General features: G+C 43.4%; 3 long non-coding RNA genes across 3 annotated transcripts; 2 read left to right on the top strand and 1 right to left on the bottom strand.

The window, feature by feature from the left end:
* The first annotated feature begins 10,705 nt into the window (after positions 1–10,705).
* On the top strand, positions 10,706–11,448 carry LOC123162873 (uncharacterized). The gene is made up of 2 exons (XR_006481526.1): positions 10,706–10,836; positions 10,927–11,448. It is a non-coding gene; the product is annotated as an uncharacterized lncRNA (long non-coding RNA).
* Positions 11,449–14,429: 2,981 nt separating this feature from the next.
* LOC123162865 (uncharacterized) lies at positions 14,430–15,459 on the top strand. Its single transcript, XR_006481518.1, has 2 exons — positions 14,430–14,881; positions 14,972–15,459. It is a non-coding gene; the product is annotated as an uncharacterized lncRNA (long non-coding RNA).
* Positions 15,460–22,603: 7,144 nt separating this feature from the next.
* On the bottom strand, positions 22,604–23,421 carry LOC123179915 (uncharacterized). Its single transcript, XR_006490610.1, has 2 exons — positions 23,285–23,421; positions 22,604–23,025 (listed from the first exon to the last, which is right to left on the bottom strand). It is a non-coding gene; the product is annotated as an uncharacterized lncRNA (long non-coding RNA).
* Positions 23,422–27,065: the final 3,644 nt, after the last annotated feature.

Genomic DNA, 27,065 nt, shown 5'->3' with positions numbered 1-27,065 from the left:
ACTGCCAGAGTTCTTAGGTCACAGTCTGCATCATACAGGGGGAGGAAGCACTACACAAGCCAGAATGTGCTTGCTGCTATTGACTTTGATCTGAAGTACACATATGTGCTGGCTGGCTGGGAGGGGTCAGCGCATGATGCTAACATTCTCAGTGACAACATGAGTTGACCTGATGGGATCAACATCCCCGACGGCAAGTTCTACCTTGGAGATGCTGGCTATGCATGTCGTCCGGGTATTCTTCCACCCTTCAGGAAAACCAGGTACCATCTCAACGAGTTCTCTGGTAGGAACTATCCTGGGACTGCATAGGAGCTGTTTAATCTCAGACACTCCAGCCTTAGAGTAACTGTTGAGAGGGCATTTGGAGCTTTGAAGAATAGGTTTAAGATCCTGGATCAGAAGCCATTCCACCCATACTCCACTCAGGTTAAGCTTGTTCTTGCTTGTTGCATTCTGCATAACTGGATCCTCCAGAGGGGCTTTGGTGAACACGTGCCTGCGGAGGAAGAGGTCGAGCCTGGCGATGTTATTAGCTCTGGCCATGGTGTGGAGGCATTTGACAATGACACTTGGAAGAACAAAATGTAGGAGTGGGCAGAGGAAATGTGGCTTAACAGAGGTCAGTGCAGGATTTGAAGAAGATGGAAGAAGAAGAAGAAGAAGAAGAAGAAGAAGAAGAAGAAGAAGAAGAAGAAGAAGAAGAAGAAGAAGAAGAAGAAGAAGAAGAAGAAGAAGGAGAAGGAGAAGGAGAAGAAGGAGAAGAAGGAGAAGAAGGAGAAGGAGAAGAAGAAGAAGAAGGAGAAGAAGAAGAAGAAGAAGAAGAAGAAGAAGGAGAAGAAGAAGAAGAAGGAGAAGAAGGAGAAGAAGGAGGAGGAGGAGAAGAAGAAGAAGAAGAAGAAGAAGAAGAAGAAGGAGAAGGAGAAGAAGGAGAAGACAGGAGAAGGAGAAGGAGAAGGAGAAGGAGAAGGAGAAGGAGAAGGAGAAGGAGAAGGAGAAGGAGAAGAAGGAGAAGGAGAAGGAGAAGGAGAAGGAGAAGGAGAAGGAGAAGAAGAAAGAAGGAGAAGGAGAAGAAGAAGAAGAAGAAGAAGAAGAAGAAGAAGAAGAAGAAGAAGAAGAAGAAGGAGAAGGAGAAGGAGAAGGATAAGGAGAAGGAGAAGAAGGAGGAAGAAGCAGAAGCAGAAGAAGAAGCAGCAGAAGAAGAAGAAGCAGAAGAAGAAGAAGAAGAAGAAGAAGAAGAAGAAGAAGAAGAAGAAGAAGAAGAAGAAGAAGAAGAAGAAGAAGAAGAAGAAGAAGAAGAAGAATAAGAAGAAGAAGAAGAAGCAGTAGCATAAGCAGCAACAGAAGCAGAAGCAGAAGAAGAGGAAGAAGAAGCAGCAGCAGTAGCATAAGCAGCAACAGAAGCAGAAGAAGAGGAAGAAGAAGCAGCAGCAGTAGCATAAGCAGCAACAGAAGCAGAAGCAGAAGCAGAAGAAGAGGAAGAGGAAGTGGAAGACCTGGTAGCAGCAACACCGATGAGCTATCCCCTATTTAGCCAATGGCTCTTAATAAGTTGAACTGTCATTCGATAGTATTTAGGATGAACCGTCATTTGTTTAACTAGCGGGCGCTACATGTTCAGATTGTGTGTGGTAAGCTCACCACTAGTTAGAAGTGGTGACAACACCTTATGCAGGTTGCAACCAAACATCATGTCATATGTGCGCCTAATGCAATGCGGGCAACCAAACGCTGGGTCAAAAATGGTTGTCTCATGCAACTAGGGGCATGCAGGCAACCAAACTATGTGGATCTAGTTTTTTTTGGCCTGCATCCCCTCAAACTGGCTCACTAGAGCCAGGCTCGCCGGGCCAGGTTGGATTGGCAATGTAACCAAACACGCCCTAGTTTGTTGGGCAGACGGTGCGCGTGCCACATAAGATACTCACATAATTTTTTCAAAGATTTTTCACTTAAAATATGTTAATATCATCTAATAAAAAGATGTTTTATGTATATCCAGTAGTGTGTTTATGCAACTTTGAAAAAACACTTTTCGCGCAAAAAATGTTTTTTTAAGTTCTATTTGAAATATTGTCAACATGAATTTTCTGAGCATTAATTGAACACCTGTGCAATCGTCTCCACGTCTTACTTTGCCCCTCTTGCAAAGCGACTAGGGCAATGCCTTCGGTCAGGCTGGCTAACGTATGTGATCAACGAAAATGGCACATCGGTGGCTCGTTCCAGCGACGACAATGGTCGGTCAATTCTCGAGAGACCTTGATGTAATTTTTTTAATATTTGGGGTGTTTTGTACTTTTGTAAACATTTACAATAGATCTGATCCCTTTTACCAAAAGAAGGAATAGCTTGACCTTTTTTAATAACATTAATGGATTATGTATCCTATATACCTAAGAGATTCATCCCCACTACCCTATTTATCTCAGCATGCAGCCTATCCACCTCAACAATCTTGCCAAATCAGCAACTTCAAACATGCGTATGGTGCCACGTAATGCCTTGAGTTGCCATTTGTATCCTGTCCAACCGACGGGAGCCGGCCCCATCTTGTTGGTCTGACGGAAGGGAACTATGAACAAGAAAACCGAAACAAAGGATATTTTTTGAGGAACCGACATGAGCACTACCTTTTCATATAGAAGTAGCCACATAATATACAAGTGGGATGGGGGCGGGGGAGGGGGTGGTGGTGTTGAAGGGAACTCAACAAAACCCTAAGAAGGTCACAAAACCCCTAGCCCACTAGCCAATACACTCGCTGACACGCGGGCCGCTAAAAGCCAACTTTCGCTTAATGTCCTCGAAAGCTAAGGCGGCCATGTCGATGCGCGTACACCTGAACATATGAAAAAGATAAATGTGCATGTAAAATTTTTAAAAATTATAAATGCTAAAACATAGTCTGTTATTTTGAAAATATTCCAAAAAAAATCATGTGTATACTTTACTAAATGGACGTGATTATGTGCGAATAAAATTGCGTGCTTATAAAATGATCATTTAGGATCTACGTGAAAATCACAAGACGGATGTTTACTAAATTAAGTTATTCCTGGAACATTATGAGATATTTGGAAAAACACTAGCACAATGCCTGTGTATTGCCACAAAACTATAATTATGATGAGTTAGGTCACCGTCTTAGGAAGTCGTCGAAATACATTTGTGTCTAGCCACCTTTGTGTACGGTTCTCGGTTAAAAAGAGCAAAAATGCAATGAAGGATCATGCAGCATGAATTGAAGAATTTTAAGCGATCATAGTAGCTCCTCTGCAACACAGGACATTTTGAATGTTGAAACATATGAGAATAGACATTAGTAAGAGAAACTCTAGCAGATGCACTATAAATCGGTACTGCAAAATTGTTTTACAGTCCTGGCAAAACTGATCCGCTATAGCATACTGCAAGTTTAAAAACAAAGATCATATGTAGTTTCTGCTACAAAGTTCACAACAAACTGGAGTTCATACATAACTAAAAACATACATGAAACATAGACTAAACTTATAGTAACAAAGATTAGGGGTGTCAGCTCAGTTGTCGACGCCAATGAAGAACGCCCTCATGGACCTACGGCAAGCATGGGTGTAGGCGTGGTCCTCCTTCGCCGTGATGAGCCTGTCGGCGACCCCTTCTTCTCTGGCCACCATGGTGTGCTCCGCGGTGAGGAACACCTCATCCGCCTTCCGATGTGCAGGTAGAGCTTTTCGTGGAGGCAGTTGAAGTTGGGCCAAGGGGATAGACCGCCACTATGGGAGAGGCGGCCGTGCTCCCGCATTTGCTTGGACCGCCAAGCCTCGGCGGGGGCGGGCGCGGTGGAGGGGGGTGTGGAGCTGTTGCCCTTCGTGTCGTTGCGGTCGACCTGGAGCGGCGGCAACCCGCCACGGTCACGGCCCGCAGAACCCACCATTGCTTGCCGGAAAAAGGAAATGCGTCAGGCGGGATTTTTGCTAGAGATGGGAAGGGAGGCGATGGCAATGGAAATGTGAAACGCGAACCCTAAAACTTCGTCGATCCAGTACATATAGAGGCCAAAGTTTTGCGGGCTGCTTGTAAAAAATCTACGGGCCACCTCTATATAGCAGACCTGTTTGGGCCGCAAAAGAACGCTAAAACCATATAACAACGAGAATTATCCGGGCCGATGAGGATATAGCGCATATGCTAGAGTTGCTCTAAGTTAACTGCACATGGTTGTGGATCGGATAGGAGGAAGATCTATCATCGCCTTGGAATCTGCTACTTCTTGAGCTTGCATTAGCTTTTTCCTTGAAGAGGAAAGGGTGATGCAGCAAGGTAGAGATAAATATTTTGCTCAGTTAAGAACCAAGGTATCAATCCAGTAGGAACAACACACAAGTCCCCAATAGTTGTACCTGCATAAACAAACAAATACTTGCACCCAATGCGATAAAGGGGTGTCAATCCCTTCACGGTTACTTGCAAGCATGAGATCTGATAGTGGTAGATGTAAAAGATAATGCAAAATAAAATAAAAGTAAATAAATTGCAGCAAGGTATTTTTTTGTTTTTGGTTTTATAGATCTGAAAATAATATGATAAAAGATAGACACGGGGCCATAGTTTCCACTACAGGCTTCTCTCTTGAAAGAAAACGATACGGTGGGTAAACAAATTACTGTTGAGCAATTGATAGAAAATTGCATAGTTATGACGATATCCAAGGCAATGATCATGTATGTAGGCATCACGTCCGAGACAAGTAGACCAACTCCTGCTGGCATCTACTACTATTGCTCGACACATTGACCGCTATCCAGCATGCGTCTGTATTAAGTTAACAAGAACGGAGTAACGCCTTAAGCAAGATGACATGATGTACAGGGATAGATCCAATCAATATGAACAAACCCCATCTTTTTATCCTTAATGTCAACAATACGAATACGTGTCATGTCTCTTTCTGTCACTGGGATTGAGCACCGCAAGATTGAACCCATTACAAAGCACCTCCAGAGAAGACTTAATTAATATTCTTAAATAATCTAATCATAAACCCATAATTCAACGGATCTCAACAAACACACCGCAAAAGAAGATTACATGGAATAGATCTCCAAAAACATCAAAGAGAACATTGTATTGAAGATCAAAAAGAGAGAAGAAGCCATCTAGCTATGGACCCATAGGACTGTGGTAAACTAGCTAGTCACACATCATTGGAACGGCAGCAAAGTTAATGTAGAAGCCCTTCGTTTTTGAATCCCCCTTCGATAGAGTATCAGAAAAGGACTCCAATTGGGATCTCTCGGGAACAGGAACTTGCGGCGGCAGAAAAAGTTATTTGGGTTGCTCTCTGGTCTTTGGAAAATATTTGAGAATTTATAGTTGAAAAATTAGGGTTGGAGGAGTCCCATGAGATCCACAAGCTTGGGGGTGCGCCCTATGAGCTTGTGACCGCCTCATGGGTCTCCTGGCCTCCTCCCGAAACTTCTTGGCTGTTTTGTGGTCCAAGAAAAAACGTCAAAAAAATTCGTTCCATTTGGACTCCGTTCGATATTGATTTTCTGTAAAGACAAAAACAAGAAAAACAATAACTGGCACTTCGCATTAGGTTAATACGTTAGTCCCAAAAAAGATATAAGATAGGATAATAATGCATATAAAACATACAAGATAGATAATATAATAGCATGGAACAATAAAAAATTATACTCCCTCCTTCCATATATAGAGGGCCTAATGCATTTTTCGAGATTGCCTTTGACTATTGATAAGATTAATAATATATGAGATGTATAATGTGAAAATTATATCATTAGAAGCTCCTTTCATGAACGAATTTGATGGTGTTCTTTGTGTAACTTGCATGTCATATATTTTCCCTCTAACATGTGGTCAAAGTTAGCCTCGAAACACGCATTAGGCCCTATATACATGGAAGAAGGGAGTACATACATTGGAGACGTATCAGAATCATAATTTGTCCACTTTCTTGTTCTGTGATAGATAAGTGGATCAAAGAACTTGGTTGGGAAAATAAACAGAAAATAAGTGTTTAATTTTGAGTTGAAGTAACATTTTTACATTTGTTATTTGTTTCTATATATGTTGGTCTCACATGAAATTAATGGTGTACTAGTTTATTTCTGTTAAATCCCACATGTTAGTAAAAGTATATTTTTTATTTATGCCTCTCCAAAGATTGCTAGTACCACATGTTGACCAGTTGTTTTCACTGGTCGAGATTGCCGGTAACTGACCGGTTACCATTGTTACCGCTACCACCGAAAAATGTTGCTACCATTCTAAAATTCAATTTTTAATTCAAATGTTATAAAAATGTTTCCATCAATTTCTCACACTTTTTACTCTCGCTACATGTGGGTCTGTCATGCTGAAAAAGAACTGAGCAGTGCTGCGCGGAGGGCTCAAACCCAAGACTTTGTGGATGGAGCGAAGCGCTGAGATCTTTGTAGCACAAACTATTTTGTGGAGCCCTAGTTGTAATCATATTCATTTGGTGAGCAGAAATAATAATTTTGAATTCAAATTTTGTTCAGATAATCTCAGATGATAAATAACCAAGATTTCCTAGAATTTATGAAAATTGGATATTTCGGCCCTATAAAACAGAGTCGAGAAAAAAAATTGATGGGGATAGGGGTGTATTTTTTGCTTATTGGTGAAGGTTGTTAGTACCACATATATATTCAGCATCAACTCCAATCTTTATTAGTAGAAAATCTAAGTACAGTGCAGCTTAGCGTAAGAGTGTATATATATGCGATTGGCGTGACAGCTTACAAGTGATATATAATTACGCAATATCTTACATACTACACACACAAAACATACATGAACAAGCAATCAAGAGGACACAAGCAATTCTTACACATACGAAAATAAATTTATAGATATAACTTGATATAACTGCGGATTGCAACCTTTGCTTACTAAACGAATCCCCAAGAGCAATTCGATAAGAATATTGGTTCAGCTGTTAATTAACGCAGGTGGACTGGCAGTAGCTTAAGCAAGAGTTCATGCATCTCTGGCAGTTGGCGCACTGCAACGTTGGAGTGGCGCAGGTCCTGCTGCATCTCACGCTGCTACTGGAACCATCACACGAAGAGTTGCAGTCTTCGGTGCACCTGCTGCACTGCATCTGTGCCGCCGCCTGCCAAGGGGATGAAGACAGCATGACCAGCACCAACACGGGGGCGGTGGCAGCCACCTTGAGGGACGACGGGGAGGCCATTCTAGGTAGCTAGATGTTGGTTTAGACAGACGATGTCTTGGATCTGATGTTGCCTGTGGTGTGGCCATATATTTATACAGGTAGAGGTCGCACCTGAGGCCACTCTACCTTGCATGCACACCATGCGTGGTAGACATTGACTTCAAAAGGATGATGTAGTTAACGTGCTCCTCACTCGTTTGAAGTCAGAGCGTCTCATCTAGAAAAGCGCAAATATACGTTGGCAATGACGTTACTGATGGTTCACGTATATTGGCTATGCATCATTTTCTTGCCGCCAATGCTTACCAGATCAGTGAGAGAAATGCCTAGTTTTTCCTTGCAGACCATCCAAAGTGATCACAAGTCAACTCCACTACAGTAAATCATCTAAGTATTCATCACACATAGCGGTGCCAGCTATACCTAGGTACGTACCAAAGGACAATCCAGGTGCTGGTTGTAGCCTAGTGTTTTCAACAATTTCCCTGAATCATTTGTTGAACTATCTTTCTAATAGAGTAATTGCCAAAAACTACCAGTATTTAGGTAGTATGTGTTCAAGAAAACTACCTGTTTTAATTTTTTACACTAGAACCTATCACTATTGTGGTAAAAATTTGCTAAAATTTACTACTTCACACTGATGACCGTTTTACTCAAAATAAACTATGATTATTACAGGGTTGGCCCACTAGTCATGTCCACATGGCCTAGAAAGTCAACACCGTATATTTGATTGGTACGCTCGATGTTATGACATGTGGGCCCACATGTCAGTTCTATCTCCTTCCTTAAAATTCCCGGTGGGAATAGTAAGGCATACAGGGTTGTTTGTTCGCCGGAGCCGATCCCCCGTCCCTTCACACTCTCGCTGCCCAGCCCCATCACCAGAGGCCTCGAGGGCCTTGGCGGACTGCCCCCTCCGCCCCGCCCTCCCCCCACCCCCACCCCTCCCCCGCAGTTTCGTGCTCCCAACGTCGGCAACATGCACAACAACAGCTCTCAGAAAGGCGGAGCCGCGACAGTGGTGCAGGGCTCCCACTCCGGATATGCGTCACTTTGGTGCATGTGCGCGTCTAGTAGCCTCGAGCACAGCATGCACGAGCAACTTGCGGCACAAGCGTTCTCCCTTTGGATCCTGTGTGCATAGAGAGTACCCACTGGCACATGGGGGACGGATGGATGGGCGACAACATTGTGCTCGTGCACATTGTGTTCGTGGCCACAGTGTAGCTGCCTCGTTGTGGCACCCTCGTTACCTTTGCTCGCCCCCTCCTCGCATGCCATAGCTCGGGAAGGTCACAACCATCCAGGAATCCCATGGGTGGGAGAGAGAGTACCCTTGTCTCTCGGCAGCGAGCATCACAAGAGGCAACAGCATGCAGCGAGCAGCAGCAGTACGTCTTGCTAATTTTTTGTTTTGTAAACTGCCAAGGTAGTTATTACTCCCTCCTTCCCATAATATAAGATCATTTTGCAAGATAAAACAACTTACAAAACGATCTTATATTATGAGATGGAGGGAGTATATGTGATTATAGAGACCTCATGTATGGAAGCTATGTGTATTCAGGAAGTTGTCAAGGAAAGTGAACATTGATGGAGGGATGCATCCAACGCTTCAACAAACTTTTATCAACGGCCATTCCCTGGTGTGATGAAAAGCTAGGGATCAAACTAAGTGGTTTTCTTATCACACAGACATCCTTCACTCAAATCGTTTGTATTGTTACTACCTATTGCACATGATTTCCTTTATTTAGCCATGTCCAAAGAATGCTCGACACGACATGTTCATGAAACATTTTTCTTGAATCACATGGACATTTTTCTACATTGTATAAGAACTTTCGAAAAGTTCACTATCATCTTTCTAACACGTGAAGAAACACGTTGCAAGGTACTTAACTAAGGCCAGGGCCCATTATGCGTAAAGGTGCAGTCTGGTAAGAGAGTGGGTTTTCAGCTCCCGAGTGCATAGGCACCCTCTATGAACAGTACCATCAAAATAAATAGAAAAAAATAAAAATAAAATCTGAAACTTTGCAACATGAAAGATGATCAAACTTTGTAGGTGCTTGCAAGTTTTCATGCCAAAAAACCATTCGAGGAGCTCTACACATGAAAAAGATTTCAGTGCTTGAAGTTTTGAGCATTTTTATTACTGAAATCTGAAACTCGTTCGTACACCTTTCTCTACATGATATTTTGGCATGAAAACTAGCAAGAACCTATAAAGTTTGATCAACTTTGATGTTGCAAAGTTTCAGATTTTTTTGATTTTAATGTTCATAGAGGGTGCCTAGGCACCCGGGAGCTGTCACACCTTTCTCGTCTGGTAATGGCCAGAACTGAACCACAACTTGGCAATAAAGAGCAAGAACATCTTCGATTTTCGCCCATGGAAGGAGGATTTATTTTAGAAAATCCAAAAAGCAATTAAGTTTACAAAGAAATAACTAATTATTTTGAAAATGCATTCCCTAAAAACACTAAAAACATATTTGTAATTTTCCAGGTGCATATTTAAGTGAAACAACCAAACAAGAACAAAACAAGTTCAATTTTTTTGCGGGGAGCACACATTCAAATTCGCTAGAGCATGCCATAGATTAGGTAATTTAACCGCCCATACAATATAAACTTTTGAATTCTAAAAGAAAAATTTGATATATTTTAAATAAATTTCTGATACAAGCTACAAATTCACATAAATACTATTTTTTTTCGAACCTAGAGTCCTTGTGAAGATACATATAGCTTAAATTTTACTTACACCCAAAAATAGCTAAATAATATAGAAAATGATTTCAAAAAATTGCGTAACTATGCTATTAATATTATAATGTAGTACATTCCATTTAGAAAAAAATTGAAGTATTGTAGATATGTGCCATAAAAAAAGTATTGTAGATAAATATTTTTGGAAGCTAGTACACAAGGTACCTCCACTTGATGTTTCAAAGATAAAAATATATAAATTATCAGATATGAAGATAGAACATATCTTGATGCACACTGATGTGAAAGGAAGTTGTAGTGCAAACTTTAAGGTAAAGAAATAAAAAAAATGTTTGTGGAGTGCAAATTACTTTTTGGTGGAGTACAAACTTCTTAGCTTGCCTTGAATGTTATGGTGCAGAGGCTAGTAACAATAAAGCTGATTTTTTATGCTAAGAAAAGTTATCTATCCATTTGGTTGAGTTGTATGCAGTGTTGTGTTCTCCTACCAAAAAAGGCCGGGCATGTGATGATTCTGGTTTTGTTTGCAGTGTACGTGTAATCCAGGACCAAGATATGACAACCTTCCATGATGCTCCGTGCAAGATTTCATTCACCCTTTTCTGCTCGAGGTAGATAAGCATCACTTTATCGGATGATGTGTAGGCACGTAATACTCTAAATAAAGCCAAATGGGCTATCTTCGTTCAAGCTACCACCATCCATGTGAAGCTAGCAAGGAGTACACCGTTAGCCTGGCAAGGAGTACACCGTTAGCTTACTTTGTGTGGACAACTACACATTATAAGGAGTCGAGCCTGATTGCCTATAAATACACATTAAGCTGATGACATGACAGTTCAACATCTCACAGTCACACAGGAGATCTAATAGTCCCACAGGTTAGGATGTGCCTGATTGATCTTCTCTTTTAGAATAGTTTTCTGCAGGTGATTTTGTGTGACAATTTCGGTTATTTGTTTTGATCAAAGGAAGCAAGCATCACAAGGATAAGCCCCGTGGACAAGAAGCCGGAGGGAGGGAACACTGGTACTGGTTACCACAACCAGAAGACGGAGTGGCCAGAGTTGGTGGGGAAGTCGGTGGACGAGGCCAAGAAGGTGATTTTGCAGGACAAGCCAGAGGCATGGATCGTAGTTCTGCCAGTGGGGACAATTGTGACCATGGAATATCGGATCTACCGTGTTCGCCTTTTTGTCGACAGACTCGACACCTCCCCAGGGCCGGCTAGCAAGCTTGAGAGCTGGCCTGCTGCTCGCGTACATGTATTGCAGCTTGATTATCTCTTCTTCGATATAGCAAGATTGAGATATATAGATCATATACTATAAGAGGTTGATGCATGGTAGGTTAATGGATAATGGAATAAGTCAGAGCGCGTAATATGGTTAAGGTTTGTATGTAAGCGTGCTTCCGTTCAATTAGTTTACACATGTATGATGCCGTACCCTGTGTAAGAATTCGTCTGATTAACCAGTTAACTTGCCAATTAATCACTACTCGTAGGGTCACCGAGTTGCCGATAAACCCATCACGTATATTGGCTATGACACCGTACCCTGTGCAATGACGTTATTGATAGTTCACGTATATTGGCTATGCATCATTCTCTTGCCGCCAATGCTTACCAGATCAGTGAGAGAAATGACTAGTTTTTCCTTGCAGATCGTCCAAAGTGATCACAAGTCAACTCCACTACAGTAAATCATCTAAATATTCATCACGCATATCGCTGCCAACTATACCTAGGTACGTACCAAAGGATAATCCAGGTGCTGGTTGTAGCCTAGTGTTTTCAACAATTTCCCTCAATCATTTGTTGAACCATCTTTCTAATGGAGTAATTGCCAAAAACTACCAGAATTCATGTATGTGTTCTAGAAAACTACCAGTTTTATTTTTTTTCACTAAAACCTATCACTATTTTGCTAAAATTTACTACTTCACATTGATGACCGTTTTACTCAAAATAAACCGTGATTGTGACAGGGTTGGTCTACTAGTCATGTCCATGTTATGACATGTGGGCCCACATGTCAGCTTTATCTCCTTCCTTAAAATTCCCCATGGGAATAGTAAGAATACAGTGTTGTGTGTTCACCGGAGCCGATTCCCCGTCCCTTCCCACTCTTGCCGCCCCACCCCATCACCAGAGGCCTCGAGGGCCTTGGCGGGCTGCCCCCTCCAGTCTTGTGCCCCCAGCGCCGGTAGCCTGCACCACAACAGCTCTTAGAAAGGCGGAGCCGCGGCAGCGGTGCATGGCTCCCATGCTAGATATGTAGTGTTCTCACTTTGGTGCATGTGCGCGTCTAGTAGCCTTGAGCAACTTGTGGCGCGAGCATTCTCCGTTTGGTTCCTGTGCGCATAGAGTACCCGCTGGCGCATGGGGGACGGATGCATGGACGACAACATTGGCCTCATTGTGGCTGCCTCGTTGCGGCACTCATTGTTACCTTTCCTCGCCCCCTCCCCGCATGCCACAACTCAGAAAGGTCCCAGCCACCTAGGAGTCCCATGGGTTGGAGAGACAGTACCCTCGTCTCTCGGCGGCGAGCATCACAAGAAGCAACAGTATGTCGTGGCGGCAAGCAGCAGCACGTCTTGCTAATTTTTTCTTTTGGAAACTGCCAAGGTAGTGAAAATCCATCTCTGCACCCGAGCTCATCTGCACCCGCCCTGACAAAAAAATCAAAACAAATACTAGAAAAATTCAAAAAATTCCAATTTTTTTTATGCGGTAGACCATTTGATGCGTGAGGTTCGCTCCAATTTTCAAATCATTAGGACATCTGAAGAGCCCTCAGGAAAAGAGACAAATTGAGGGTCTGAAAAATGTTTACTGTTCATGTACTATTTTAGTCCGATTTGTCTTTTTTGCTGAGAGATGCTCAAATATCCAAATGACTTGAAATTTGGAGCGGGCCTCACGCATCAAATTGTCTACCGTACAAATTTTGTTTTTGAATTGTTTCATTTTTTTTTGAATTTTTTACGAACTTTTTTCTAACAGGGTGCAGATGAGCCTGGGCACCAAAACGCCCTACTCCCAAGGTAGTTATTACTCCCTCTGTCTCATAATATAAGATCGTTTTGCATGTGATATTCCATACCTCTTGTATGGAAGCTGTGTGTATTCAGGAAGTTGTCAAGGAAAGTGAACATTGATGGAGGGATGCATCCAACGCTCCAGCAAACTTTCATCAACGGTCATCCCCTGGTGTGATCAAAAGCTAGGGATCAAATTAAGTGGTTTTCTTATCACACAGGCATCCTTCACTCAAATCGTTTGTATTGTTACTACATATTGCACATGGTTTCCTTTATTTAGCCGTGTCCAAAGAATGATCGACACGGCATGTTCATGAAACATTTTTCTTGAATCTCATGAACATTTTTCTACGTTGTATAAGAACTTTCTAAAAGTTCACTATCATCATTCTAACACGTGAAGATTTTTCTAAATGCCATGAATATTTTTATTGAATATTATCATCATTTTATAAAATTTGCACGGACACTTTTTTTAGACTACATGAATTTTTTAAATGTGCGATTATCATTTTTAATAATTGAAGTAAATTAATGCTTAGAATATATGTACTTGAATTTTTTTTAAAAATCAACAGTAGCTCCCCCAGCCATCGGGCCCCTCTGTGCCAGTGTGCAGAAACACGTTGCAAGTTATGTAACTAAGGCCAGGGCCCATTACGCATAAAGGTGCAGTCTGGTAATGGCCAGAACAGAACCACAGTTTGGCAAAAAGAGCAAGAACATCTTTGATTTTCGCCCATGGAAGGAGGATTTATTTTAGGAAATCCAAAAAGCAATTAAGTGTTCAAAGAAATAACAAATTAATTCGAAAAGGCATTCCATACAAACACTAAAAAACATACGGAAAATTTCCAAGTGCACATTCAAATTCTTTAGAGCACGTCGTAGATTTGGTAATTTAACCGCCTAAACAATATAAATGTTTGAACTCCAAAAGCAAAATTTAGATATGTTTTTACATAAATTTCTGATACAAGCTACAAATTTACATAAATACTATTTTTTTCAAGAGTCCTTATGAAGATACAAGTAGCTTAAATTTTAATTATACTTAAAATAGCTAGATATTAATTTAATGGCCAGGTAATATAGAAAATGATTTCAAAAAATTGCGTAACTATGCGATTAACATTATAATGTAGTATGTTTGTAGGTATGTCCCATAAAAAAAGTATTGTACGTAAATATTTTTGGAAGCTAGTATACAAGGTACCTCCACTTGATGTTTCAAACATAAAAAATATAAATTATTACATATGAAGATAGAAATGAAGATATTTTGGTGCACACTAATGTGAAAGGAAGTTGTAGTGCAAACTTGAAGGGAATGAAATAAAAAAAAATAGGTTTGTGGAGTGTAAGTTATTTTTTTGGTGGAGTACAAACTTCTTAGCTTGCCTTGAATGTTATTATGCAGATCCTTAACAATAAATCTGATTCTTTATGCTAAGAAAAGTTCCTTATCCGTCTGGTTGAGTTGTATGCAGTGTCGTGTTCTCCTACAAACAAAGGCCGGGCATGTGATGATTCTTGTTTTGTTTGCAGTGTACGTGTAATCCAGGACCAAGATATGACAACCTTCCATGATGTTCCGTGCAACATTTCATTCACCCTTTTCTGCTCAAGGTAGATAAGCATCACTTTATCTGATGATGTGTAGGCACGTAATACTCTAAATAAAGTCAAATGGGATATCTTCGTTCAAGCAACCACCATCCATGTGAAGTTAGCAAGGAGTACACCGTTAGCTTACTTTGTGTGCAGAACTACACAAAAAAAAAGAGTCGAGCCTGATTGCCTATAAATACACATTAAGGTGAGGACATGACAGTTCAACATCTCACAGTCACACAGGCGATTTAATCTGCCTCATAGGTTAGTATGTGCATGTTTGATCTTCTCTGTTATTATAGTTTTCTGCAGGTGATTTTCTGTGACAATTTCGGTTATTTGTTTTGATCAAAGGAAGCAAGCATCACAAAGATGAGTTCTGTGGTGAAGAAGCCGGAGGGAGGGAACACCGATACTGGTGACCATCACAATAAGAAGACGGAGTGGCCAGAGTTGTTGGGGAAGTCGGTGGAGGATGCCAAGAAGGTGATTTTGCAGGACAAGTCAGAGGCACAGATCGTAGTTCTACCGGTGGGTACAATTGTGACCATGGAATATCGAATCGACCGTGTCCGCCTCTTTGTTGACAGTCTCGACAAAATTGCCCAGGTCCCCAGGGTCGGCTAACAAGCTTAAGATCTAGCCTGCTCCTGGCGTATATGTATTGTAGCTTGATAATCTCTTCTTGGATATAGCAAGATTGAGATATATAGATCATATACAATAAGCGTTGATGCATGGTAAGTGAATGGATAATAGAATAAGTCAGAGAGCGCGTAATATGGTTATGGTTTGTATGTAAGCGTGCTTGGTTTCATATATCTGTTTACATATGGATACCATACACTCCATCCGTTCTAACTATTAGTCCTTTAGAGATTTCAATAAGGACTGCATGAGATGTATATAGGCATATTTTAGAGTGTAGGTTCACTCATTTTTCTTCGTATGTAGTTCCTTATTGGAATCTCTAAAAGGACTTATATTTAGGAACGGAGGGAGTATTTGAGAAGGTAGAATTGAAATAGCTTATGTGAAAAACCAGAATGTGGAACTTGAAAAACACAGTTTTGCAAGATAACCGTCAAAACCATAAAAGTAGGAGACCCACCTAGTAAAATGAGAGCTGATGCAAGGGCAAATAAGCAACGATGTTGGTATCCTAGTACTCCCCACCTTTTGCCAGGACACGCGTCCCCAAAGAAAAAAACAACTACCCAAGAAGTTGGCCTCCACCACCAAGCACATCCATCGACCATGGGTAGGGTGTGAGCTCTTTGGTGACTATTCCATGAAGAAAATGAGAACTATGGATGCCACTATCACCGGAAACACCTTGGACTCAAGTATTTCGCTTCGAGAATTGCACATCACTGCCTTAACGAGCCCATGGGAAGGTCTGACATATCTTAACATTGGTGTGTCCCCTCATATCCAGATGACCATTATCAGACAAAGAAAATCAAACAAACTATTTTGATGATGCTTTCAAGGAGGACAAGACGCCCCACAAGCACCGTCAATGGTGGCGTAGACACTTGTCGACTCATAGTTTTCGCTCAAAGTGTTGCTTCATTTGCCCAATGAACCCCGGGGAGGAGGCCTAACACAAACTTGTGCCATGTCTGATATCAGTAACACCTGACGACACATGATTTGTTACAACGGTCTCAATTACAACACAATCTCTTATCTAACCATTGTCAATGTTAGGAGATATATTCCATGTCAATTATGTCTAAATCTGCACCACTCACTATCTCCTATGTTATTATCTTTCGGTCCATGAAGCTTAGACAATATGCATCATACTCTGACATTTCTTGCTTATGGATTCAATCCTTGTGTCAAATATGTTAGAATAATCTGAAGCACATCATCGATCGGTCGAGGACCAAACAATCACACGAGGCATGACACTGAGATCGTTAATGAGGCTCACCAACATGGCTACATCAGGGGCATGACTACCGGCACTCATCCGGTGACACCACCACAATACCACACTCCGGTCGCCCGGGCGCCGGCACACGCCGCCAACTCTTCCAACTTGTTTATGCTATTATGTTGGCATATGTTACATCGTGTGTCTACCCTCTCATTATATAATAGGCCTAGGATACAAGAGTCCTACTAGAACAGTACACCATATCATGTCTACAAATTATACGACTCCAAATCCAAGTGTAACCTATATTGTACAAAATATTCGATAAAACTCTAACAGACTCTACCCTTGCGAATATTGTCCATCACCTTAGATTCATCCATGCGTCAAACCCTCATGTACATTGGACTTCAGTTAAGCCATGAGCACCACTGCTACTCCCAGACTTCATGTGGCTCCACCTGCAACTGTAGTTCCCTCTTTCTTCTTCAGGTCAACACTGAAGGACAATTAAGTTACTATTTACTCTCGTTTGCGCTCCGAACTTTCAGAGTATCCATTCAATGCCGTCACACACCTCCCATAATGTCACCTTATTTGACAACGCCGTTGTATATTCACGCTGGTAGCTTATTCACTGATATGTGTCAAAGTGAACAACTCACATATTGGACGTGACATATATGAGTTAGCTGAACTCAATATCCTAGCTCTCCTTGACCGCCTGTGTAAAACTTGAAAGAATTTCACCGTCACCCTGTGTCGCCCCAAGTCAAATTCACAGTTGTCTTTCCCTTTTCTGAATTACATGTCCCACCACTATAGCACTCCGCCTCCTTCTGTACTTATCATCCACACTTTGCCATGTGTACTGCCATATCTACTTTCATTTTCTCCTCAACCTCACCCGAGTGGCATCCCTCGCTCAGGTATCCCTCACTCGGGCATGCCCTGCCATATCCCTGTGGGACTTTTGCGTCCCTGGGTGGAAGGGGACAAGGATCTCTTTCCTAGCGCCGGCGGCACACACTTGACTCTGGATGCCCGGTTCCCCTTTATGACGGCTTCTCCTGTGTTCTATGCGTCCGTCGCCTTGGCTCGGCCCTGGTGTAGATTCTTGTGTGTTCGACTACCAAAGTTGGCTTTTCATACTCGCTTGGGTTCCCGGGGACGGTGGTGTTGCGGCCGGCAAGGTGTGCTTTTGGCTTGGGCAAAGCGTTTGTTGTGATCATCCATGTTTTGTGTGGCCGGATACTTTCCTAGCTCTCTGGAGAGCACCTCTTCTTACTGACGGTGCGGTGTCCATCGAGACAGGACGAGATTGTTGGGTCCCTCTTAGGTAACAAAGAAGGAAGGATGTCCCTCTTAGGTAACCGAGAAGGAAGGATCATTATCATCCAAGCCTGGTGGAGTCAGCTTGTTGGCGTTCTCCCTGGCATTCGGCGACTCCTTTGGCTATCTGGTCTTCTTAGTGATTTAGGATCTTGAGAGTGGTGGGCGACACACAGGCTAGCTGTGCTTACAATTATATTTGTTTTACTCGTTTTGTTTGCTGCTTTATAAGCTACAATTCCAGCTCCATGTATTTTCCGGCCATTGTTATTTGTTGGCCTTCTGTAATCTCTGGCCGGTTGATGGCTTTGTTAATTCAAAGTCAAACTCTTCTTGGGTTGTCTTCTATAAAAAAAATATGTTTCCCTCCCGTTATTGCCCTTGCATTGTCAGAGTGAAACTCAAATGGCATTAGTAAAAAGAAAGAGTAAAAGACAGATATCACATATCTCCACACCAAAAGCACATGATACTGAGACGCATGTCCTTCGGGACCCAAAAATTCACTCAGAAGGATGTAGCTAGGCGGACGTGGATTTGTGGCACTCGGGTCTTAGGGCACCGAGTCCCTCGCGCGTGCATTTATTTTTCGCTTTGATTTTCAAACTTTTATATCTTTTGAATGCAATGTTCAAATTAAGTTTTGTTTTCATATTCATGTTTCTCGTGACGAGGGCTTTCAAATAAGATCCATTTTGAATATCTTTTTAATTTTTTGAAAATAAATTTTACGTTTCAACTTTTGAAACTTAGTACGGCCGCCCGATAAAATCATGATTTTTGTGCTGATGACCAATAAAAAAATTCCTTCAAATTTTATCTATGAAACTTTGTAAGAGTGAGTGAGAAATCGCAAGTTTCGATTAGCAAATTGTAAGGTTCAATGATGGAAACATAAAACTTATTGTGCCCTTGGGCAGGATGCAATTACTTCATGAATCGTGAGGCAATCAAGTGGTTGGGCAGGGCTTGGCAGATGCGTGCCCGGGCACTTGCATGCTCCTATGAATTTCCGGTAACTCGGTAGTTAAATAATATTATAGTAAGTCCATGATTTTCTAGAGACTACAATATAATAGGTCCATAGTTTCTGGAGAGATAATATTATTATCCTTCCGGTAAGTCGGTAGTTAAATAATATTATAGCAAGTCCATGATTTTCTAGAGACTACAGTATAATAAGTCCATAGTTTTTTGGGAGATAATATTATTATCCTTCTGGTAAGTCGGTAGTTAAATAATATTATAGTAAGCCCATGATTTTCTGGTGAATACACTTTAATAAGTCCATAGTTTTGTGGAGAGATAATATTATTATCCTTCCGGTAACTCGGTAGTTTTTTTTTGAAAAGGAGGATGACCCCCGGCCTCTGCATCTGGGAGATGCATACGGCCACTTTATTGATTATTCTCGAGGACCGTACAAAGTATTACAACAATGTGTCTGAATCCACCATCTTGGCAACATATGCCGCTACTCCTATCCAATATGATGAGGGGGTGCTAGCTGGGCCACTACCCAAGCCACTCACCTAAGCCTAACATCAAAAGCCGGAAGCCAAAACTCATTCGGAAGCCCCAGCCGAGCCACATACCGGGTCTAGGGCACAATCCGGTCAGACGCACTCGTGTGTCGTCGCCGCCATCTTCCACAGGTCTTCAGATCATATTGAGGCTTCTACCTTGTCTGGCCACTCTGCCATCGACGTCACCATGACGCCAGACCGCAACCTCCTCCTGCGCGAGCCCATCTCCGCGCATCGGACGCCGAGTCTCCACAGCGCCATGCCATCGATCTCCGCCGCCATCAATGTGTGAAAAGCCCAAAAGATACAAGGGGGCACTCTGAACTTACAACACCTCGGAGAGCTAGTTACAGGAAACTAGCATCAACCGATGACCGCATCCCTCAGGCGCCGAAGACACATCGCGCCCAGAACGTCTGAAGGCTGCAGGAAAGCCGCCTAGCAACAACAGAGAGGCAGATAGCGGGACAGCGAGAGGCACTGCACCTGCTGCCGGCCAAAACCCCACCTTCAGCACCCCTATGCCCGAATCCACACTCCCCAGGCAACGCCTCCATGGAGGGAACGACACACACGGCGCCGCCGCTGCCCAATCTGGCCGGATTTTGGGTTTTCACCCGGGAGAGGAAACGGAGGTGGGGAGAAGGAGACCACGACATCGCCTCCAGGAAGGAAACGTCGCCCAAGGCCGACGTCGATGCCGGGCCGAACCAGCCGGCCAGGGGTTTCCCCCGGTCCCGATCTGCAACACCAGCCCCAAACTCCGCCAGATCCAGCGACCAACCGCGGGAAGACAAGCGCAGAAGCGGAGGGAGCGAATTAGGGGCGGCAAACCTCCAGATCTGGCGAGGAAAAGGAGGCCTCCACACTGTAGCCACCAGGCGCCGACGCCCCACCGCCCCCGCAGTCGAGGACGCCAGCCAGAGCCCTCCGCGAGCGCCGTTCAGGGCTAACGGCGACGCCACGCCGGTAGGGGCCGCCGACCCTGGGATCCAGATCCTCCGCTGCAGGAGCGACGAGGGCCTCGCCGCCACCGTCACTGGCGGCCGCGCGGGCTTGCGCGGCGACCACCTCAGGTGGCGACGAGGAGGGAGAGGAGGTGTGGGGGAGGCGGCGCTCGGAAACCCTAGCCGCCGCCCGAGTCGCCCGGTCAGGCGACCGGTAAATAATATTATAGTAAGTCCATGATTTTCTGAAGACTACACTATAATAAGTTCATAGTTTTCTGGAGAGATAATATTATTATGCTTAATATCAATATATTATGATTTTAGAATACCTGAAAACATTATCTCTTATCGCGTACGTGGAAGTAAGCATTCAAGACCATATCAATTCGCTAGCTATACCTGTAGGTTGCTTGCTTGACCCAACTTAATGGATGTGTCCACGAAGAAGCTTTGCATGCAAGTCGTGTGGCACGTGTACCTTGCTACTAGAACGTACCAATGGATGGAAAATGAAGATGCTACCTACTCGTAATCTCTCTACTATATATACATTACTCGACCAATGTGTTGTGCAAATCAAGTCCCACACACAGCGCAACTTTTGCTAGCCTGTCAATCATCGAATATCATCGGCCGTCCGCGCGTCCATCAGCTCGGAGAAGACCGTCCATCAATCGGTGAGTAGCAACTAGATGTGCCTCAACTGATCTTCTTGTTTAGTTTGTTGCTGAAATACCTCACTCCGCCTCAATTAAGCTATCTCTGATTGATCGATCGATCTCAAGTTATCAACCGGTGCTGCGAAGATGAGTTCCTCCGACGACCTCGCCGGTGGAAAGAAGACTTCGTGGCCGGAGGTGGTCGGGCTGACCATCAAGGAGGCCAAGGAGATCATCCTGAAGGACAAGCCCGACGCCGACATTGTCATGGTGCCGGTCGGCTCCGCCGTGACCGAGGACTTGAGGCCCAACCGTGTCCGCATCTTCGTGGGCACCGTCGCCGAGACCCCCCACGTTGGATAGGTGGATAGCTCTTGCTGGCTTGCTGTGGCCTGCATACATACATGCTGGCTCACGAATAAATGAATATGGAGAAATAAAGAAGTATGCAAGTAATGTGTGCTTAATCGGTCCTTAAAGTGTGCTTAATCGGTGTTGTGGCAATTTTTATTTTATTTTAACTCGTTTTGCCAATTTGTATCGAACTATGTATTTGATGGCTACTTCGTATAATAATATGGATGCATGCACCATTTTGATGCAGAGACCGGGGTAATCCTTCTTTAAAAGAAATCGTGTGCTTGATCGGTCATTCATGTATGTGTATGTGCCAAACTGGGAAGTTCCATCCAGGGTAGATTAAGACAAGCATAATTAAATTTGTGCATATCTCAATGCCATGCATGTAACTTCCGAGCAATCCCAAGTTCACAGCTCAATTTTAATCAGCAATTCTGGACAGAAATACCTTTCCCCTAAAAAGTTTAATCACTAATTCACTACCAAGAAAATATCCAAAAAAGAGAGATGTGTACGGTGTACGTAAGGAAACGACCGAGCACCAAATGATGCTTCGTGTGCTTGCGCGTGAGGTCTGGTCTCACATCCTGAGATGGATCTTCCTGCCGAACCAGACGTCGAGTGCTACCGGCGACGTCCTCACCTGGTGGTCTGCTCTTCAGCAAGGCATCCCTCCCAAGCTGAGAAATGATGTCAGCTGGTTGATCCTCTGCTCGCTATGATGCATGTGCTTGAGAGAAGCACAAGGGTGTTCAAGAACACCTCTCTGCTTCATACATCAGTAGTTGATAAAATTCACCAGCATTGCCTTGAGTCACGGAAGGTGGGGAAAGATAGTCTTAAGCGAGTAGTTACTTAGTGTTGCGATGACGGAATGGGAAGTTTGGGCTGCCGTTTATGTGGTGGTTATTTGTATATGATTCTTACTTCCTATCTTAATATATGGGCACACTTATCTCATGCATTTCTCAAAGAAAAAAAAGATGTGTATATCATGTTTCTTATATGTCGGCAAAGGGTTTGAGCAAAAGGTTAAGCCTCATCAACAATAATGTTGAAAAGGCACGGGGTCACACTAAAACTAATTCTCATCTCAGAAGTTTGTCCAAAGCACAAAAGAATCCATTTAAGATATCTCATGGGGCTCGAGTTCTTCTCTAAGTTGATTAAGGTGTGATTAGTATATTTCATTCTAATGACACCATTAGGTCTAAGTTGTTGAAATAATCCAGCAACATGCCCATAGTATGCATATTTCATGAGCATTTTAGTAAACACATGAACAGCAAGCCGAGATCTCATAAATTAAAAATAACTGGTCAAGTCCATTGAACCATAAGTACATCGACACACGCCATTGATCTGCGTGTATTTATTCATCCATGATTATTGAAACTACTTATTCATCAGAATGCATAAGTGCATCCATTTTGTATCTCGCTCGCAAAGCTTGCTAACCAATGGAAGGGGTGGTCGCGACAGTGTCAACGATGATGCGGACACGGTTGGTCCTGAAGTCGAGGGTCATCGCCGAGCCAGCAGGAAGGACATCGATGTCGGCGTTAGGCATGTCCTTAAGGATGATCTCCTTGGCCTCCTCGATGGACTTTCCCACTACCTCCGGCCATGACGTCTTCTTCTCCTCTCCGGCGGGGGCTTTTGGGGCGGCGCAGCTCATCCTTGATTCGGTGAGCTGCAAACAATTGATCAAAATAGTACAGTTCAGACTACAAATCACAATAACAGTTGGCCCAAATAGTTCATCAAATCTTCTTTCCTTTTTGGTTCAGACTACAGATCAAAACAATGCTAATGATAGTCATATATCTTTTTTCGAAAAGAAGGATAACCCCGGCCTCTGTATGAGGATGATGCATATAGAGAAACTTATTGGCAGAAAGCATATGGAAATGGAAATATGGAATATGGAATATATACCCAACACTACTAACCAGCTAAATGGACTTCGAGCTTACTCTGAACTTGACTGATATGAGTATTTGCATAACACTTGCCCTATTTATAGGGAAGATTTATCACGACAGAAGATGAGATAGATGCTCTCACATGCATGAGACAAGCAGGAGAGAAGATAAGATGCTCTCACACATGCACGCGTGGAGCACGAGAAATTGTTTGCTTGTGCTAACTAGCCGCATATGCAGAGAAGATAATGTCGCACATGCATGCATGCAGCGTGCGTGGTACACGAGGTGGCTCCTAAATTGGCCACACTTGATTTCGTAGTGGACAACACGTTGGGCTGCTAAAGAAGACAACAACGTACCACGTGATTCAAGGGTGGATGAACGTGTTGCTCGGCTACTTGGATACTCCCTCGTCAAGGTTTATTAGCCCTACTAGTATTTTGTATCAAATGTTGCTCATTTATATAACTCAGTCACATCGTATTATTTATATAATACAAAAATTACAGAATTGTATTTGCATTCAAAAGAGAATTCACACAATATAGTTTTGTCACATATAGTTTATATTTTATTAGTTCATTTTATGGTCAAAGTTTGACAATAATTGCAATGGGGCATAAGAAAACCGGACAAGGGAGTAACTCAAAACGCAGATAAGCGGGGATGACTACCATAAAAGCAGCTCCTAAGTTGCAAAAATAAAAAATTAAACATGGGCCATTGGATGGATATCGAATGGATGCTCCTGATTGGTGGGTGTTTTGGGGGGGGGGGGGGGGGAGCTGGTGGTCGGACTTGTTTTGTATTACCTCCGTTCCAGATTGGCCGAGGGGAGCTGGTGAATAAAAAAAACCTACATCTAGGTATGTTTGACAAAAACTCTACATAATGCTCACAATTAATTATCACCCCCCTCCCCGAATATTAGGAGGGTGGGCCCCTTCCTCCCCTAAGTCATCCAATCCTACCCCCTGGTAGGACTGCGCGTTAAACACGTAAATTATACTTCTTCCATTCCTAAATATAAGACTTTGAGACAATTTAATTTAAACTGCCCCAACGTCTATGGAGGTAGTATAACGTAGATCAAGCATTGCTGGAAAAAAAATCACTGGTTCCACACTGGCCCTTAGGATGAATTTTCACACCCAAACAGTTCCTTGTAAGAGCTCTCTTTAGACATGCCATGGTATTTTGCTTTTGATCTGTGTTTCATAGACATTCTTGTCCGCACTCAAATGGACACAAAACAACCCAAGTGATTAATATATTTTTACTGAACATGTGGTTTTTTGCGGCGGCGAACTTGTATTATACCATACGTGCCTCCTTTTTAGGGGACATCTGACATCCAACGTCGAGGAAGTGCAGCGGCCTTGGAGATCACCCGTTGTGTGATGTTCACAGAGATATTAACCACATTTTCTTCTATTGTGTCACACCCAGTTCCTTTGGAGATACCTTTGGGAAGTGGTGAGTTACAGTTGATGACGTGCTAATTACTTCCCTGACTTCGGCGAGATTATCCTGGCCAGCTCTGGTTGTGCTCGTGTGATATATTGGGTGGGGCTTCAGGGATGTATATTGGACAATTCGGACTATTACAAATAAACTTGTCTTTGAGCGGATCCATCTTCAACTTGCCACCAACGGGATCTTCAAATTGTGTGTTTTCTTGCAACAAAGGAAGGTCTCGAGAAGAGGCGAGACAAGCACGTGATATGTGTGTGTTTTAAGAATTCCATAGCAAGAATGTGTATCTAGTGACCGTATACATCTTTGTGAAATCCATTTAGTGACGTACGAGCCCCCATCAAGTACTTCACTTTTTAGGAGTTGCTATGCAAGTCCAGAGATGAGTTGTCCAGTGCAATCAGGAAATAGGAGATGACCATAGAACATGGAAGTAATATTATGTGCGTCTTCATTAGAAGTGTGGGATCGATGTTTTTGTTAAACGTATAGGTATAGGAGGCTATGCGCAGGTTCAATTGTAACTAGAGATAGTTGTGGTCTCTTTCTTATTCTTGTTTTAAACCTCCTATATTCTCTCATGCGGATGATCCCAACAACCCTTTCTTGTACCACAAACCACAATATCAATATATACCATGCGGGTGCCTGTGTATGGGCATTGAGACGCTTTGATACAATCTCACATGGTATCAGAGCCTCCCTCTTCCGCCACATCTAGCCTCGACTACCTTCCTTCCTCCCGCTGAAAACCCGAGCTCCTACCTTCTCCTCCACCAAACCGAACCATGTCTACCTCCAGCCAAGTTCCATCCAATGCCCTTACTAGCACCACATCCGAGCCTCTCACAAGAACCAACTACATCCTATGGAGCACCCAAGCTCGCTCCCAGATCATGGGTGTCGGGCTATATGGGTACATAGATCAAACCACACCCGAGCTAAACAACACCATAGTCACCAAGACCTCAGAAGGAAAGGAGCAAATCGTTCCTAACCCTGAATACAAACCATGGCTGATTCAAGATCAGCAGATTATAGCCTTCCTCCTTCGCAATCTCTCGAAGGAGGTCCTGATCCAAGTAGCCTCTCTAGAAACCTCGCATGCCATATGGTCAGCCCTAGCAAACATGTTCGCTGCCCAATCCCGTTCTCGTGTGAACAACTGCCGCATCTCCCTCACCAATGCACAGAAAGGCTCCTTGAGCGCATCCGCATACTTTGGGCAGATGAGAGCACTCTCGAACGAGATCTTCTTTCTTTCATCATTACAGGGCTCGACATGGACTACCAACACCTGATCTCGGCGCTGGACATACGCACCACTCCCCTCTCGGTGGATGATCTCTTCGGCATGGTTTCAAACTTCGACCAGCGCGTTGAGATGTTCCACGGGACAGGGCAGGCGCCTTCAAATCCACGGCTAATGCTGCATCCCGAGGTCGTGGCAACAACAACAACTCCAGCCGCTACCACAACTCCAACAGGAGTGGTGGTGGTGGATCTCATGGTGGCGGCGGCGGCCCTTATCAGAACGGCGGCGGCAACAACGGCGGCGGCGGTCACTACAACAACTCCAACGCCGGTGGCGGCAGTGGCGGCTACAACAACTACAACAGCGGCGGCGGTGGTGGTGGCGGCCACTACCAGAACGCTGGCGGCGGTGGTGGCGGTGGTCACTACCAGAACAACGGCGGCAACAATAGACGCCCCTAGTACAACAACATCAGGGGGCGTCCCTTCCAAGGGTATGAGGAGTATGAAAATAAGTGTCAGATTTGCAAGAAAGATAACCACATCGCCAAGGATTGTGATTGGCGCTATGCCGAGAGCAACTCGAGCAGAAAGAAAGTTGCAGCAGCAGCAACGGACACGTCGTACGGAGTTGACACAAACTGGTACGTCGACTCTGGGGCTACCAACCACATCACCAACGAGCTCGAGAAGGTGACGATGAGCGAGAAGTACCATGGCCAAGATCAAGTTCACAATGCCAATTGTGAAGGTATGGAGATTGATCATATTGGTCATGCAATTGTCAAAAACCCTAGTCGTAATATCCATCTTAGAAATATCTTGCACGTTCCCGAAACAGCAAAAAACATTCTTTCTGTTCATTGTATTGCCCTTGACAACAAAGTGTTTCTAGAATTTCATCCATATTTCTTTTTGATTCGAGATCAGGTCACGAGGAACATTCTCTACAGAGGTAGATGCGTGCATGGGCTCTATCCATTGATTCCCCAATTCACAAGCTTCAACAAACAAGTTTTTGGTGTCATCAAACTCTCCTCAGAGCGGTGGCATGCAAGATTAGGACATCCATCTT

This window comes from Triticum aestivum, chromosome 1D (genome assembly GCF_018294505.1).
Source record: "Triticum aestivum cultivar Chinese Spring chromosome 1D, IWGSC CS RefSeq v2.1, whole genome shotgun sequence".
NCBI classification, from domain to species: Eukaryota; Viridiplantae; Streptophyta; class Magnoliopsida; order Poales; family Poaceae; genus Triticum; species Triticum aestivum.
Note: the sequence above shows the minus strand (reverse complement) of the source record. Positions and strands in the feature narration are given on the sequence as shown.